We start from the raw sequence: 18,567 nt of genomic DNA on the forward strand, positions 1-18,567 counted from the left end.
TCTAATGTATAACATGGTGACTACAGTTGATAACACTATACTGTACACTGAAATTTGCTAAGAGAGGAGAACTTAAATGTTCTCACAAAACAGTAAAAAAATTAAATAAATATATGAGGTAACAGATTTAATAAATAATCAATTAGATGGGGGAATCCTTTCACAATGTGTATGTATATCAAATCACCACAATTTACACTTTTTATTGTTGTTAAAGGTTTTTTTTTTTCCAGTAACCTCTACACCCAACATGGGGCTCGAACTCATGACCCTGAGATCAAGAGGTCTTCCACAAGCCAGCCAGGATCCCCTACACTTTAAATATCTTACAATTTTATTTGCCAACTATACCTCAATAAAACTGAACAAATTAAAAAATAAAATAAATGAAATAGTAACAGTTTTCCAGCTTATTAGAAATACTGGAACATAGGACCATTAAAAGACTGAAATTTAATCCTAAGATTATGAAATGCTTCTCTCTTGACAACTTCCCACCACATCAACAGGCTCCAGGGCAATAACAGTAGATCACAGATGAAAAGCTGAACAGTTTCAAGACACAGGAGTACACAGGGAAGCCCAAAGTCAAGAGGGGAGTCAAAAACAAGGACACTAAAGGAATTTGGAGACTCTGAGACCTACAACTATAACATTAAACACAGCCCATCTCCTAGCCAGAATCACATAAATCCTCACACTAAAAACCCATTTATCTCAGTTCTTTTACAAGATACATGTCCAGCTTTGGAAAAAAAAAAATTGCAAAGCATATCAAAAAGCAAGAAAAAAACACACTCAGAAGACACAAAGTAATCATCAGAACAAGACTCAGATACAACACAGATGCTAGAATTATGAGAGCGAGTTTTAAATAACTGATTAATATGCTAAAGAGTTGAATGAAAAAAATTAGACAACATTCAAGAATAAATGAGTTACATAAGCAGGGAAAGAAAAATTCCAAGAAAAAATCAAAAGGAAATGCTAGAATTCAAAACCACAGTAATAGAAATGAGGAATGCCTTTGAAGGGCACATCACACAACAAGCCAAGGAAAGAACCAGTGAACTTGAAGAGAGGTCAACAAAATTCACTAACTAAAACGTGAAGAGAAAAAGAATGAAAAAATTGAACATCCATCCAAGAGCTGTGAGACAACATCAAAAGGTATAATATATGCATAAGTAGAATACCAGAAGAACAGAGCAGAGGGAATATCTGAAGCAATAATGACCAAAAAATTCCAAAATTAATGACAGATCCAGGAAGCTCAGACAATACCAAGCGGGATAAATACCAACAAAACCACATCTAGTCATATGGTATTTAAGCTCCAGAAAACCAGGGGTGCTTGGGTGGCTCAGTCGTTAAGCGTCTGCCTTCGGCTCGGGTCATGGTCCCAGGGTCCTGGGATCAAGCCCCGTATCGGGCTCCCTGCTCAGTGGGAAGCCTGCTTCTCCTTCTCCCACTCCCCCTGCTTGTGTTCCCTCTCTCGCTGTGTCTCTCTCTGTCAAATAAATAAATAAAATCTTAAAAAAAAAACAACTCCAGAAAACCAAAGACAAAGGGGAAAATCCTGAGAGAAGCAAAGAAGTGGGGAGTGGGGGCTATGCACCTTACCTACAAAGGAACAACGGTAAGAATTACAACAGACTTCTCAGAATCCATGCAAGCAAGAAGAGTGGAATTAAATATCTAAAGCGTTGAAAGAAGAAAGCCACCAACCTAGAATTAATGAAAAAAGATTCACTGAGGCATACGTTTATATAATACTGAATAACAAGGATAAACTCTTACAAACTTCCAGATGAAAGAACTGACTCACATAGTAGAGATGTATCCCAACTTCAGATTTCTCCTCTGCAGTGGTGAAAACAAAAAGACAATAATGAGATTATGAGAAAAGAATTTCAATCTAGAAATAATACACAATTAAATTGCCTTTTACATGACAGGCCCCAAACCAGATGTGTTCAAATGGGCAGCGCCTCAAGGAATAAATCGCCTATGTTACCTCCACAGAGAAAACACTGAGGAAGTACAAATAAACTGTTAAACAAGTCTCAAGCAAGGGGAAGTTGAAGAGGAAGGGAAGGAGTGGGAAACAAGAGATCTTGTTAGTGATATACAGCTACAACTAGATGGATAATATTAACAGGATTTGAAATGTACAACATAGGGGCTCCTGGGTGGCTGTTGATTAAGCCTCCCAAATCTTTTTTTTTTTTTAAGATTTTATTTATTTATTTGACAGAGAGAGAATTAGCGAGAGCAGGAACAAAAGCAGGCAGAGAGGGAGAGGGAGAAGCAGGCTTCCCGCAGAGCAGAGAGCCCGATGTGGGGCTCAATCCCAGGACCCTGGGACCATGACCTGAGCAGAAGGCAGATGCTTAACGACTGAGCCACCCAGGCGCCCCATCTTTTTTTTTTTTAAGATTTTATTTATTTGACAGAGAGAGACACAGCGAGAGAGCAAACACAAGCAGGGAGAGTGGGAGAGGGAGAAGCAGGCTTCCAGCTAAGCAAGGAGCCCGATGTGGGGCTCGATCCCATGACCCTGGGATCATGACCCTGGGATCATGACCTGAGCCAAAGGCAGACAGACGCTCAACGACTGGGCCACCCAGGCGCCCCTAAGCCTCCAACTCTTGATCTCAGCTCACGTCTTGATCTCAGGGTTGTGAGTTCAAGCCCCCCTTTGGGCCCCATGCTGGGTGTGGAGCCTACTTGAAATGTACAACATAATGTTAAAAAAGCTCTCGAAACAGAGGCTGTCCATAGGGAAAAACCAATAATATACTGATAAATTAACGAAATAAAGGAGTCTAGGTGTGGGGTAGGGTGGACTAAAGCTTTCTAAGGTCATCTAAGAGGGGCTGGAGGAGGAGTAGCAATCACTGGAGCACGAAGCAGCAGAAAAGCAATGAAGTAATCCTGATATGTTAGTAGATATACACTCAGTTATAATATTCAGGAGGAAGTTGGTAACTGTGAGAATTAAAAATCAAAAGTCTACCAAATTAACATAAAAAAATTAAATACTAAGAAATTTGAATAACCCAGATTCTGAAAATGTATAATTAATAGCATAAAATTATGATATATGTGATACTCAAATATAATATTTAGCAAACTAAGGTGGATATATAAAACCAAATATATGGATTACTGCAGAAAATGTAAATGGATATATTTCTTTTTTAAAATTATATATATATATATATTTTTTTTTTTTAAGATTTTGTTTATTTATTTATTAGACAGTGAGAGCAAGCACAAGCAGGGGGAGAAGCAGGCTTCCCGCTGAGCAAGGAGCCCAATGCAGGACTTGATTCCAGGACCCTGGGATCATGACCTGAGTCGAAGGCAGCCACTTAACCAACTGAGCCACCCAGGCATCCCAAGTGGATATATTTCTTATCCAAGACAGACTGACATAATGGTCTAAAAAGCCAAAATATTGACATTTGTTATTTATTTATTTATTTTTAAGATTTTATTTATTTATTTGAGACAGAGAGAATGAGAGACAGAGCATGAGAGGGAGGAGGGTCAGAGGGAGAAGCAGACTCCCCGCCGAGCAGGGAGCCCGATGCGGGACTCGATCCAGGGACTCCAGGATCATGACCTGAGCCGAAGGCAGTCGCTTAACCAACTGAGCTACCCAGGCGCCCGACATTTGTTATTTATAAAAAATAAATCTCGAAGTGATTAAAAATGGTGAAAAATGAAGAAATGAACAAAATTTTATAAGAAAATGCAAATAAAACAGAAGCAAGCATGGCCTTAGTTACATCAGATAAAGTAGAATTTGCAGCCTTAACTTTCAATGGGGCAAGGGCAAATATCATGCAATGATAAATGGTAAAAATTAATCAAGGTTTGGGGCACCTGGGTGGCTCATTCGTTAAGCGTCTGCCTTGGGTTCAGGTCATGATCCCAGGTCCTGGGATCGAGCCCCGCATCGGGCTCCCTGCTCCACAGGAAGCCTGCTTCTCCCTCTCCCACTCCCCCTGCTTGTGTTCCCTCTCTCGCTGTGTCTCTGTCAAATAAATAAATAAAATCTTAAAAAAAAAAAAATTAGGGGCGCCTGGGTGGCTCAGTCGTTAAGCGTCTGTCTGCCTTTGGCTCAAGTCATGATCCCAGCGTGCTGGGATCGAGCCCCACATCGGGCCCCCTGCTCTGCAGGAAGCCTGCTTCTCCCTCTCCCTCCCCCTGCTTGTGTTCCTGCTCTCACTGTCTCTCTGTCAAATAAATAAATAAAATCTTTTAATAAAAAAAAATTAATCAAGGTTTAAGTCAAACTTGTATGTATCCAAATAGATAAAGAAAAACTGCTCTAATTACAGAATAATTTGGTTAAAGAAAACAAACCACAATTACAGTGAGAGACAATATATCTCTACCAATAAAAAAGGACAACTATCAAATAGAGTTTATTTAACTCTTGCGTCAGGTAATAATACTGACAGGTAAAATTCAATAGGCACTGGGGCGCCTGGGTGGCTTAGTCGTTAAGCGTCTGCCTTCAGCTCAGGTAATGAACCCAGGGTCCCGGGATTGAGCTCTGCATTGGGCTCCCTGCTCAGCGGGAAGCCTGCTTCTCCCTCTCCCACTCCCCCTGCTTGTGTTCCCTCTCTCACTGTGTCTCCCTCTGTCAAATAAATAAATAAAATCTTTTTTAAATTATTTATTTATTTATTTATTTTTAAGATTTTATTTGCGAGAGAGAGAATGAGAGACAGAGAGCATGGGGGGGTAGGGTCAGAGGGAGAAGCAGACTCCCTGCCGAGCAGGGAGCCTGATGTGGGACTCGATCCCGGGACTCCAGGATCATGACCTGAGCCGAAGGCAGTCGCTTAACCAACTGACCCACCCAGGTGCCCCCCCCCCAAAATTTTTTTTTAAATGTTCATGTAGGACAGGGCGCCTGGGTGGCTCAGTTGGTTAAGCGACTGCCTTCGGCTCAGGTCATGATCCTGGAGTCCCGGGATCGAGTCCCACATCAGGCTCCCTGCTCGGCAGGGAGTCTGCTTCTCCCTCTGACCCTACCCCCCCATGCTCTCTGTCTCTCATTCTCTCTCGCAAATAAATAAATAAAATCTTAAGGAAAATAAAATGTTCATGTAGGACATAAAACAATGTTCCTGAGATCTAAGACTTACCAAAATGCTGAGCCATAAAAATTAACCTAAAAGGGCGCCTGAGTGGCTCAGTTGGTTAAGCGACTGCCTTCAGCTCAGGTCGTGACCCTGGAGTCCTGGGATCAAGTCCCGCTTTGGGCTCCCTGCTCAGCGGGAAGTCTGCTTGTCCCTCTGACCCTCCCCCCTCTCATGTGCTCTCTCTCTCTCTTTTTCTCTCTCTCAAATAAATAAATAAAATCTTAAAAAAAAAATCAACCTAAAAGTTTAAGACAATTTAGCCAACCAATTTTTTATTATTACTGTGCTTAAATATTTTTTTAGAAGACAGGGAGGAGATCCACTGGATATAACTTTTTAAATTCAAACGGGGGGAAATAAGTATGTCCAAAGCAAAAACTGTAAACGCTGCTTGCCCTGCTAGATACTGCTATTTATTACAAAGCTCCTCAAATCAAAAATAAAATATGTCAGCAGCAAGTAGAAGTCCAGAAGTACAGTCTTAATAGTCTTATGTATGTCTTAACACATAGTAAAGTCACAATTTCTTTTAAAGATTTTTTATTTATTTATTTCAGAGAGAGAGAGGGCACAAGCAGGGGGAGCAGGAGAGGGAGAAGCAGGCTTTCCGCTGAGCAGGGAGCCCGACACGGGGCTTGATCCCAGGACTTCGAGACCATGACCTGAGCCCAAGGCAGACGCTTAACTGAGCCACCCAGGCGCCCCGTAAAGTCACAATTTAAATTTGAGGCAAAGGGTGATTAACTTATTGAATGAGGTTGCCATAATTATAAATGAAGTTATCTGTTAAGAAAGAAATTAGACCTCACACTGTATAAAAAATATATTTGAGTGAATAAGTATAAAACAAAAGGAAACACTCAAATAATAACATATTTAAGTCTGTATTAAATTGGATTAAAAAGACTAAACTACACGGAGCTTACAAACGAGACATCTAAAAACAAACCAACACATAAAAATTCACTCACTCATTCACTGAATGATTTTTTTGCATTTAATGATTTTTCAATACTTATTATGTTCCACTGTCCTGGGCACTTGGGATACAAGAGTGAAAAACAAAGTTCACCTCTAGCCTAGGGAAAACAGAAGATAAACAATATAGTAATAAAGACACTGTAGAGTATGTTAGATGAAAAGTGCTATGTTTTGTTTTTTTAAAAGATTTTATTTATTCATTTGAGACAGAGATACAGAGAGAGAGAGAAAGCATGAGCAGGGAGAGAGGCAGAGGGACAAGCAAGGCTCCTCGCTGAACCAGGAGCCCGATGTGGGACTCGATCCCAGGACCCTGTGATCGTGACCTGAGCCGAAGGCAGACGCTTAACCATCTGAGCCACCCAGGTGCCCCGAAAAGTGCTATGTTAAAAATACAAAGTAGACCAAACTTACGGCAAGGGAACATGAGGTTAGTGTGGCAATTTTAAGCTGGGAGTTCATGTGGACCTCACTGAGCAATGACATTTGAGCAAGGTCCTGAGGAGGAAAGGGAGTGTACCACCAGGCTCCCTGGAGAAAGCACACTCCAGGCACAAGGTACATTTGGTACAAGGATGAAGGTGGCACTGTGCATGTATGTTTCTAGAACAGCAAGAAAGCAAGTAGGGCTGGAGCAGAGGGATCAAGGGGCTAAGGAGGTGAGATCAGATAAAAAATGGGCCACATAACCCAGTGTAAGAACTTGGCTTTTACTCAGAGAAAAATGTAGATGTTGAACAGAGGAGTGACATAAAATAACTGACTCACATTCTACAAGGAGCACTCTGGATGCTGTGTTGAGGGGCCAGGATTGAGAAGCAGCAAGACCTGCTCTGTGACTATTTCTGTAATCCAGACAAGACCAGACCAATTATTCTGGCCTGGTGAGGGTAATTGCAGCAGAGAAGATCAGAAGAGGTCAGACTCTAGATATGTTTTAGATACAGGGCCCCGTGATTTTGCTGACAAATAAGATATGGAGCACAAGAAAAAACATGTCAGGGGTGCCTGGGTGGCTCAGATGGTTAAGTGTCTGCCTTTGACTCAGGTCATGATCCCAGGATTCTGGGATCGAGTCCCGCATCGGGCTCCCTGCTCAGTGCAGAGCCTGCTTCTCCCTCTCCCTCTGCCATTCCCTCTGCTTGTGCTCTTCTGTCTATCTCTCTCTCAAATAAATAAATAAAATCTTTAAAAAAAAAAAAAACATGTCAAGGATGATTCCAAAGCGTCTGCTATTAATCAAGGAGAAGGCACCAGAGGAAGCAGGTTTGGGAGGGGAAGCCCAGGAGGTAAGTTTTAGTCAGGTTGAACTTGAGTCTACCAAACATTCAAGTGGAGATACAGATTGGACAATTAGATAACGCATCTCAAGAGCAGGAAGAGATGTGCGAGCCACAGATTATCAGCAGATAAGAACAGACGAGATCATCAAGGGAGGGCCCTCTGACAAAGGAAGGACGAGGACCAAGGACCACGCCCTGGAGCACACCAACATTTAGAGATAGGAGGAAAAGGAGAAACCAGCAAACAGGAGAGCGAAGGAACATTAATGGAGTGTGAAAGCCAAGTGAATAAAGTGAATCAGAAGAAAAAAGCAGCGGCACTTGGGTGGCTCAGTCGGTTAAGCATCTGCCTTAGGCTCAGGTCATGATCCCAGGGGCCTGGGATCAAGCCCCACATACCTCTCCCTCTCCCTCTGCTCCTCCTCCCTGCTTGTGCATTCTTTCTCTCTCTCTCTGTCAGATAAATAAATAAAATCTTAAAAAGAAGAAGAAGGAAAAAGAAACCAGTGGTGTCAAATGTGGCTGACGAGCAAGTAAGGGGGCACCTGCGTGGCACAGTCGGTTAAGCATTAAAAAATAAAAATAAAAAAATAAAAGACCAAGTAAGAAGACTGAGACTTTCACCATTGGATTCAGCAATAGAGGTCATTGCTGACCTTGACTAAAAATATTAAGGGACAGGGATAAGATTAAGGCTTTCAGTTCATATCAGGATGCTAAATTAACACCATTGTTGACTGGTTCCTAGAAGATCAGCTCTGGGGGAAATAAAGCCAGAAAGCAAAGCCAACTGTGAGAAACCCTTTGTGTGACTCTTGTTATCTGAACTGGTGTGTGTGAGCCATGCTTTGCCCTGGAACAAAAAGCACCTACTCCCTACCTGGGGATGACAAATGACAAACCGGGAAGAAAGCAACTTTCATCATGTTCTAAAGGCCAATTTTCCGAATATAAAGAAATTACATCTATAATTTAAAACTCCATAAAGAAAATCCAGACCCTAGATAAATTCACTTAATTTTATAATTAAGAAATAAATAAAACCAGCCTTACGCAAACACTTCCAGAGAACAATGAAAAAATACTCAAGTTTTTTGAGGCCAGTATAAAATTGATATAAAACCTAACAAAGACATTATAAGAAAGGAAAATAATAGTCTCTCTCATGAACAAAGACAAAGACAAAAATTGTAAGCAATTTAAAAGGTGACAATGTCAAGATCAAGTGGGATTTTTCCCCCCTAAAAATAGGCTGGTTTAGGGGTACGTGGGTGGCTCAGTCGTTAAGCGTCTGCCTTCTGCTCAGGTCATGATTCCAGAGTCCTGGGATCAAGCCGGCATTGGGCTCCCTGCTCAGCAGGAAACCTGCTTCTCCCTCTCCCACTCCCCCTGCTTGTGTTTCCTCTCTCGCTGTGTCTCTCTCTGACAAATAAATAAAATCTTAAAAAAAAAAAAAAAAGGCTGGTTTAACATTTGAAAATCAAAACATTAATAGAATTACCTCAATCCAAAAAAATTACCTCAATCAATATGTTAATATTAATCAACCCATTAAAAGAATAAAGGAGAAAACCATAATATAATCATCTCAGTAATCAACACCCATTGGATGATAAAAACTCTCAGCAAATTAGGAACAGAATGAAACTTTCCAAAGAATATCTATCAAAAAACTTACAGCAAACATCAAACAAAATGATAAAATATTGAAAACTTTCCCTTGAGACTGGGAAGACAACAGGATGTACTATTTTTATTCCATAGTACATTATAGCTCCTAGCCACAACAATAAAGAGAGAAAATAAAGTTTAAAAATGAATGAAAAAGTCATACAACATAGTTGTGTAGGTAGAAAATCCAAAATAATCTACAGATCAAATATGAGAGTTAATAAATGGCAGGGTCACTGAAAACAAGTTCAATATACAAAAATTGACTATATTTCTATATATTAGCAATACACAAATAAAGAGAAAAATTGTCAACTACCTAAGGATAAATCTAACAAAAAAAGTATAAGATGCATACATGGAATTTATCAAACATTGCTGAGAAAAAAAAAAAAACTAAGTAAATGAAGAGAAATGCCATGTTCGTGAATTGAAAATTCAAGTCTATATTAATATGACCAGTGTGCCAAATCAATCTCTAGATTCAATGCAATACTAAATTCCAGCAGATTGGGGGTGGGGGGGATTGACCAGATTATTATAAAATTGATATGGAAATATAAAGGACTTAAAGTAGCCAAGGCAAATCTTGAAGAATGAAAGTAGAGAACTTATACCCACAGATATGAATTTTTTATAAAGCTACAATAGTAAGGGCAGGGTACTACTGGCATGAGCTAGACAAAGAGACAACTGCAATAGAAATAAAAATCCAAAAAGAGGGGCGCCTGGCTGGATCAGTCAGTTATGACCAACTCAGTTCATGATTTCAGGGTCACGGAACATGGGACTGAGCCCTTCATCGGCCTTTGCGCTCAGCAAGGGGTCTGCTTCAGGATTCTCTCTCCGTTTGCCCCTCCCCCCACTCTCTCTCTCCCTCTCTGTCTCTCTAAAATAAATAAATAAATCTTAAAAAAAAATCCAGGGCACCTGGGTGGCTCAGTCGGTTAAGCGTCTGCCTTTGGCTCAAGTCATGATTTCAGGGTCCTCGGATTGAGCCCCACGTCAGGCTCCCTACTCAGCGGGGAGTCTACTTCTCCCTCTCCCTCTGCCTCTCCCCATGTTCATTCTCTCTCACATGCACTCTCTCTCTGTCTCAAATAAATAAAATCTTTAAAAAAAAAATCCAGGGCGCCTGGGTGGCTCAGTTGGTTGAGCGACTGCCTTCGGCTCAGGTCATGATCCTGGAGTCCTGGGATCAAGTCCCGCATCGGGCTCCCTGCTCAGCGGGGAGCCTGCTTCTCCCTCTGATCCTCCCCCCTCTCATGTGCTCTCTCTCTCTCTCATTCTCTCTGTCTCAAATAAATAAATAAAATCTTAAAAAAAAAAAAAAATCCAAAAATAAATGCTCATATATGTGGTCACATGATTTTCGACAATATTCTGTTGGGAAAGGAAGGTCTTCAATAAATTGTACTGCAGGAACTGGTTAGCAATAGCTCATGCCAAAAAAAAAAAAAAGAAAAAGAAAGAGAAAGATATATGTATATGTATATAATAATTCAAAATGATCATACACTTAAATATGTGAAAGTAAAACAATTTGAGCTTTTAAAAGAAAACATAGGAGAATTCCCTTATGACTTCTGGATAGGCAAAGATTTTTTTTTTAAATAGGACACACAGAGCACTAACCATTAAAGAAAAGATTGATAAATTGGACTTAATTAAATTCAGAACAAGTCTCAAAGAAGATATTTGCAGGACCCATATCTGACAAAGGACTCATATCTAGAACATACGAGGAACTCCTATAAGTTAATACAGCAAAGACAAACTGTCAAAATCTTTAATGGACAAGACTGAAACACATTTCAAAAAAAAAGATATCAAGGGACACCTGGGTGGCTCAGTCGGTTAAGCGTCTGCCTTCGGCTCAGGTCATGGTCCCAGGGTCTGGGATCGAGCCCCACATCGCTTCTCCCTCTGCCTGCTGTCTCTCTCTTCCTCTGACAAAGAAAGAAAGAAAGAAAAAATAATTTAAAAAAAGATATCAAAATGGTCAGTTAACATGAAAAGATGCTCAACATCATCGCTCTTCAGAAAAGTGCAAGATAAAATCACAATGAGATACCACTACACTCACCCACCAAATTCATAAGAAAAAAGAAACCACCTCACAAACAATACCAAATGCTGTCAAGTGTCAAGTGTCAAGGCTAGGGTGCAACAGGACTGGTGTATGGCTGGTGGGAGTGTCAAGTAGTGCAACTACTTTGTCAAACCATCTGGCAGAATCTGTCAAAGCCAAACATATATATGTTCTATGACCCCTCGATTCCACTTCTAGGTTGAGATCCTTCAAAATCAAGAGCATATGTATACCAAAAGACATGTACAAAAGCCAGAATTAGAAAAAGCCCAAATATCCATCCAGAGAATGGATAAACTGTGGTATAGCCACACAAGGGGAAAAAAACCAAACTAGTGCTACCCATGGATGATCTCACAGACATAACACTGAATAAAAGAAGTCAGACCAGGGGCGTCTGGGTGGCTCAGTTGGTTAAGGGTTAAGCATCTGCATTCGGCTGAGGTCATGATCCCAGGGTCCTGGGCTCCCTGCTCAGTGGGGAACCTGCTTCTCCCTCTGCCTGATGCTCCCCCTGCTTGTGCTCACTCTCTCAGTCAAATAAATAAGTAAAATCTTAAAAAAAAAAAAAAAAAAGACACAAAAGAATATATATTGCATGATTCTATTTATATGAAGTTTAGAATTAGACAAAACTAATATATGATAATAGAAGTCAAAATAATGGTTACCATTAAGTGAGAGTGGGCAAGTATTGTCTTGGAAAGAACACAAGGGAAGCCTTCACATTGCAGAAAATAACTCTTACCTTGATTTGGGTGATAGCTAGCCAGATGCAGAGCATATGAAAAATTCATCAAGTTGTACCCTTAGGATTTGTGCACTTTATTTCAATTTCATTAAAAAAGGAAGAGGGGGCGCCTGGGTGGCTCAGTCGTTAAGCGTCTGCCTTCAGCTCAGGTGATGATCCCAGGGTCCTGGGATTGAGCCCCATATAGGGCTCCCTGCTCAGCGGGAAGCCTGCTTCTCCCTCTCCCACTCCCCCTGCTTGTGTCCCCTCTCTCGCTGTCTCTCTCTGTCAAATAAATAAATAAAATCTTAAAAAAAAGAGAGAGAAAAAATGTTGTGTTTTTTACCTGGACAATGGGTTGGCTGGTGATAACATTTGGTTGGAAATAAAGAAGGGTGGTAGGGGGGCTGGCTGTTAATAACAACTTTCCTTTTGGATCTGTAGAGTTTGAAGGGCCTTTAGATAAGCTATACAGAGATGTCCAGCAAGTTGGCCATTAGGGTCCAGCGTAGGGGAGAGATCTGGACTCGAGAGCCAAATTCAAGCATCCCAGCAAACGCCACATCCCCAGAGAGAAGAGATTAGCCAGCAAGACCAAGAGAGTGAGCACAATGGGAGATCAGTAATGGACACTGTGGGAGAAACAATAACAAGAGGCAAGAAGAGGAAGAAGACACTATGGAAAAGACAGAAAAGAAGTAATCACAGAAGGAGGAATAGACCAGAAACCAACCAAGAAGACTTTCTAGGAGAGACTGGACATGAGCACCAAAACTGGACAGAATGCTCAATTCACTGAGTATTACCTCAATTAAGGCAACTTAAGTACTAAAGGATCCATGATATTTGCCATAATAAGATCTCCATTGCCCCTTACCAGACAGATCCAACAAGTGATTTGGTTTGAAATATGAAAGGGAAATGGGGAAACATTTGCCAGAAAATACAACTTTAATCCATCTGCTGCACAATCTATTCATAATATTAAAGGAGATTATCTGAAGGTGGTATAATCCATTCTTTCTTGGAGACATCCCTGGCTATATGCCTGGATCAAGTGGGATCATCAGAAAGAGGTCTATGGGACTACGGCGCTTGGGCCTGTAGAAACCTGGATTGACTGAATTCTCCTTCAGCACAAAGTGTCCTACTTCCCTTGAGGAGCAATTACAGGCAGCAGGCTGTATTGATCGCCCATAGTCCCTGAAAGATTATTTACTGTTACCTACAGGAAAATCAGGGCAGGAACATTTTTTAGAACTCTTGTGTCTTATGAGGAATTAGCATGACAATTTAAGGACCAATTCAAATCATGCAACAAAGAATGTCTGCATTTTTGCTATAACCATCAGAAAAATCAGACAAATTTAAGGGCACCTTGTTGGCTAAGTCAATGGAGCATGCGATTCTTGATCTCAGGGTTGTGAGTTCAAGCCCCATGTGGGTGTGGAGCCTACTTTAAAAAAAATAAAAATAAGAATAAAGTGGTGCCTGGGTGGCTCAGTAGGTTGAGCATCTGACTCTTGTTTCTGCTGGAGTCGTGACCTCAGGGGTGGGATGCAGCCCAGAGTCGGGCTTCACGTGGAGTCTGCCTGAGATTCTTTTCCCCTCCCTCTTCCTCCCTCTCTTCTCCCCCCACTCACATGCATCCTCTCTTTCTAAAGTAAATAAATAAAATCTTGGGGGAAAAAATAAAAATAAAACATACAAAAGAAAAATCAGACAAATTTGGCTGCAGTATCATAAAACCTGCCTATTTCTGCATGCTACTCCTGATATTGATGCAGTCCTGGATATTTTCCCTGAAGCTGATTTTCATCTATTTCTATATTTCCATCCTAACCTACTGACCCTTAAAAGTCTCAGATAGTCACGGTAAACAAAATAGGGAGAAGAACAATAAACAACTCACCTGAGATCTATTCATTTTCTGTGGAACTAGGAAACATGTAGGGAACTACAAAGGTGGAGCTAGGGGAGAAGAAAGAAAGAATAATCACAAGAGATCTGACCTGCCTTGCACCTCCTGGATTCTCCCACCTATAAAACTCCACTCACTAGCTGGATAAAACATCCTCCTGTAAGAGAACATCCTGTGGTCCGTAACTACCTTGACAGTAGTTTCTCAGTCTTTTGACAAAAACCCGTTTTGACTTAACTGTACCTGAAAATCCGACTATTGCTTAGGCCACAAATGAACAGGATGACCTGGACATTTACCCTCTCTAGCTCAGTGTTTTTCATCTTTCATTGTAAGCAGAAACAGGTAATCCAGGAAGTTCTTTTCCTACACTATTTTCTGAGTCTGTGAAGTCAGAACGGAGGAAGCAACCACATCTCTCAATGCTGCGTATGGTAATGAGAGCCCCTCAGGGGAGCATTTGAAAGAATGGCTGTTAGGGAGGTCTGAGATAGAATTTTCTTGGTGGTAGATGGTATTTCTTTCCCCCAGACCACGCTCTCTCAAACTCTCAAATGAAGTGACTTGTCCTTGGCAGGCTTGCCCTTTGGCCTTAGCCCCAGCTCACCTCCCCTGAAACTTGGCTCAGACTCAGGTTGTCAACAGTTTGACGGGTGGCTTGCAGAACACAAGGATCACATATTGCTACTAGCCTTCCAAATCTAGCGTCTGCTCTTTCTCGGCCTAGTCCTCCTCTGCTCTGCAGCCCTGGTGGGAGGTCGCCGTTCAGACTGGCTATCTTCCAGGTGGGATTCCTCTACCTTAGGAGAGCTGCTTTGTTCCTAGGAACCGGGACATGAACGTCAGGGCCAAAATCATTTTACTTGTAACCTACTATAAGGGTCTCAAATCTTGGAACTTCCTGCGCCCCGGAATCTTGGGCTGGTCCCTCAAAAAACCCAAACCAGGACCACTGAGGACACACAGGCTGGACAGTTCAGACTAGACGCGTAACTAACCATTATGAAGTGTGACCCAAGAAGGCTGAAGAGACACCAAGAATCCCGGAAATACAAGTGCCCCACGACAAGCCGGATTCCACATTATACTTGACGGCGATGCCCCCTGGCTCAGGGCTGGGTGGGCTAGGTCGCCGGGTTTAGGTAGAATCGTTTTTTAGAGAGGAGACAGCTGTGGATGTGCCTCCTAGCGCCGTCTCCCGCGGGCTGCGCGGGCCGAGGCGCTCGCGGGCCTGTCTTGAGTCTCCGTTTCCCAATCTATTAGAGCAGAACGGTGAGGACTCCCTGCATTAATCACTGAGCGCGCGGCGGCCTCCGAACAGGAGCCGCCTACACTACCGCAGCCTGAGAACCCCCAGGCGCAGGTATGCGAACAAAGGTCGCGCCGCGATCCGCCCGCGGGGGCAGCTCTTGCGGGCTGGGACCTGAAGCCCGAGTCCGCGCCCGAACCCCGCCCCCACCGCGGGCGCAGCTCTTTCTCAACACCCGCCGCGCCCCAACCGCGCTCCAGTCCCCGCCTCACCCAGGCACAAGGCCCAGCTCGGGCAGCGCATGCGCCGAAACGCCCACCCCGGCTCCCGCGCGACTCTTGCCGCAGACCAGGAGGGGCGTTTCCCGTCAGGCCCCGCGGCAGGAGCCCGGCTCCGGAGAGGGCGGGGGGGCCGGAGCTGCGTCGGGGAGAACCGCCAGGGGGAGGGAGGCTCACTTTCAGCCGTCGCAGGCTGTCGCGGACTGAAGACTCGAGAGTACACGCAGTGCGAGCGTTGAAAAAGAAAGCAAGCCCGTGACAGAGCTTCTCCCACCACCGAGGGGGTGGTGGTGGCAGTAGTAGTAATGATGATAAAACATGATGGTGCCAGCTTCTCAAAACTACTTGCAATACATAAAAGTTGTAGATGAATAAAAATAGACAAAAACTAAAAGAAAACGACTATCGCGCACAGCCCGATCTCCCTTAGATGACTGTGCACAATCTTCTGACATGTTACAAAAATAGCATTTTAAGGGCATAACTATTATAGCATGTTTTCAGTGAAGAATATAAACATTTTCTTGGTCAATATATGTCCCGGCTCTTACTAATAATTTCAAATAGAAAATTTGAAAGAATTCAATGAGCAGACATAAACACCTCACCTAGAGTCGATAGCTGTTACATATTTTTTTTTGACAGCTGTTATATTTTAACATGTTTGTTTTATCTATCTAAATGTATAGTCATTTATGGTGACACTTCAGCCCTGAATATGTCATCATATATCTTCTAAGATTAAGGATATACTCCTACATGATCACAATAACATTATCACACCTATAAAATTTAACAGTAATTCCATAAAAACCCTCTAATATCAACTCCATATTCAAATTTCCCCAATTGTTCCAAAATGTCTATTATAAAGATTTTGTTAAGTTTTTTGAAGTTGAAGCTGTTTTTTAAAAACCAGGATTCAACAAACCCCAAAACAATGAAACCCACATATTTATAGTACATAGTAGTGATGTGAGGAATGTGTAAGTGAAGACAAGGCAAGATTTACTCTCTAGATAATCAAGTACTAATTTTCCCATTGGAATAAATGCAGTAAATGCATTCTCAAAGAGCATAAATCTACCAATAGGATAGAGAAATTTTGTTTTAATTCTGCTTCATATTTTCTGAGTATTTAACAGAATTAAACTACCAATTCAACTGCATAGTGCATCAAATTCAAATTGTATTAAAAATAAAAATTCTGGGACGCCTAGGTGGCTCAGTCTGTTAAGCATCTGCCTTTGGCTCAGGTCATGATCCTAGCGTCCTGGGATCAAGTCCCACATCCGTCTCCTTGCTCAGTGGAGAGCCAGCATCTCTGCCTGCTGCTTCCCCTGCTTGTGCTAGCTCACGCTCTTTCTCTGACAAATAAATAAATAAAATATTTTTTTTTAAAAAAACTCGGTGTTTTATTTATTTTTTTAAACTCTGTGTTTTAAAAAATAAATAAAAACAAAAATTCTATTCCAAAGTTACCAATTTTCAGGCATGTTTTAGAGCACAAGCATGAATACCACTCCTAAGTAAATATTTGGGTTAGTTGGTTTAAAAAAAAGATTTTTATTTTAGCAACACTGAATATTAAAATAGCACAAGTCTGCAGATCATTCACAAAATGAATGTTTCAAAGCACATAAACAGAACTTACAGGAGACTGATACATGATAGAGTTAAATTTTGTGTGGTTAAGGTGAAAGGGATTATGTATAGTAATAACAAATACTGACCTCAGTTTGTTGTTTGAGTTTTAAAATCCTATGATTCCCAATAATTTTTTAAAGTATTAAGAGAATTGCACGATTTCAAACTTTGTATATAACATACAACTTTCAAATATTTATTCACATTATTTTAAATTTGCACAATTTAAATTCCCGTAAAATGTGACAGCACTGGGGCGCCTGGGTGGCTCAGTCGTTAAGCATCTGCCTTCGGCTCAGGTCATGGCCCTGCGGTCCTTGGATCGAGCCCCACATCGGGCTCCCTGCTCAGCGGGAAGCCTGCTTCTCCCTCTCCCATTCCCCCTGCTTGCTGTGTTCCTTCTCTCGCTATCTCTGTCAAATAAATAAAATCTTAAAAAAAAAAAAAAAGTGACAGCACTATATTCAACAGGCAGTCCTCTGCACGGATGCATGGTTTAAATAATACCAGTACCCCAACAACATAATTCAAACTTCAGTTACCACTTCATATTAACTGTCAGTAATCGCATAAAGTACAAACTCAGCTGCTAGCTCTTCGGTCCTTACAAATCATAACACTAATAATGGCTGCACATCATGATCAGTGACAAGTCACATCTCTTCTTTCAAAGTCTGTTGGTAATCAGTCACTGCAAATCCGTTACTCAATTCACACACAGACAGCAACAGTTGTAGTTGTGTGGGCTCTGTCTCCCATTGGTAAACTGTTTTAGTTACTGAGAACTGCAGAACTCTGAGCACATAGGGATTCTGTCCAGACCTCTGCTGAGAGACAAACTCTAGCATGGCATCTACCAACATGAGGCTGTTGGTAGCCGCTCCCATGCCCACCTCCCCACATCTTGCCTGTCAGCCACACACAGACCATTAAAATGTCAGCCCAAAAAACTCAACTCTGCCAGAATTTACTGTTTGTGCCAGCCAACAGTGAGGACAGGCCGCTGACTTCCCTTAGAGCATTCACTAATTATGAATTCTTCCTCTGTCCCTTTCAGATGTATCTATATCTCCTAGAACTCAGAAGTATCTTTGTCAAGGACCTGAAAGCTGTTTCCTTGAAATGAAATGTATTCCTCAGGAAGGATAGGGCCTCTGTCTCTCAGTCTCTGAGGGAGGACAGAATTCTAATTCCGATAATTACAGATGCAGCTGACCTAATTGCATTTATACTTTTAATTTTTTTAGAGAGAGCACGCTCTTGAGTGGGAGGGGCAGAGGGAGAGAGAATCTTAAGCAGGCTCTATGCACAACGTGGAACCTCAGGCAGGGCTCCATCTCAGGACCCTGAGATCATGACCTGAGCCCAAATCAAGAGTTGGATGCTTAACTAGCTAAGCCACCTAGGCGCCCCACATTTATACTTTTTAATATTTCATTTCTGACTTTGTGAGTCTCTGCTTGTTCCCCACCACATTCTCCTTTTAAAATATCCTATCATCTCCGCAAAATTAGAATTCTTAGCTCTTTCCCCTACTGTCAGTAGTTACT

The 18,567-nt window shown here is 41.8% G+C and overlaps 1 long non-coding RNA gene across 3 annotated transcripts in view; it reads right to left on the reverse strand.

Moving 5' to 3' along the window:
* LOC118023310 overlaps positions 1-15,914 on the reverse strand; it is a 36,588-nt gene extending 20,674 nt beyond the window's left edge. The window contains exons 1-5 of one of the 3 annotated variants that reach the window (XR_004682768.1): positions 14,842-15,914; positions 13,835-13,893; positions 10,941-11,049; positions 1,829-1,863; positions 1,544-1,728 (exon numbers count right to left, since the gene is read on the reverse strand). This is a non-coding gene — a long non-coding RNA (uncharacterized LOC118023310). Of the gene's footprint in view, positions 1-1,543; positions 1,864-10,940; positions 11,050-13,834; positions 13,894-14,841 lie in introns of those variants that run through there. The other 2 variants (XR_004682767.1, XR_004682764.1) reach the window with 2 other exon arrangements.
* Positions 15,915-18,567: the final 2,653 nt, after the last annotated feature.

This window comes from Mirounga leonina, unplaced genomic scaffold, assembly GCF_011800145.1.
Source record: "Mirounga leonina isolate KUSES-001 unplaced genomic scaffold, KU_Mleo_1.0 Mir_114, whole genome shotgun sequence".
NCBI classification, from domain to species: domain Eukaryota; kingdom Metazoa; phylum Chordata; class Mammalia; order Carnivora; family Phocidae; genus Mirounga; species Mirounga leonina.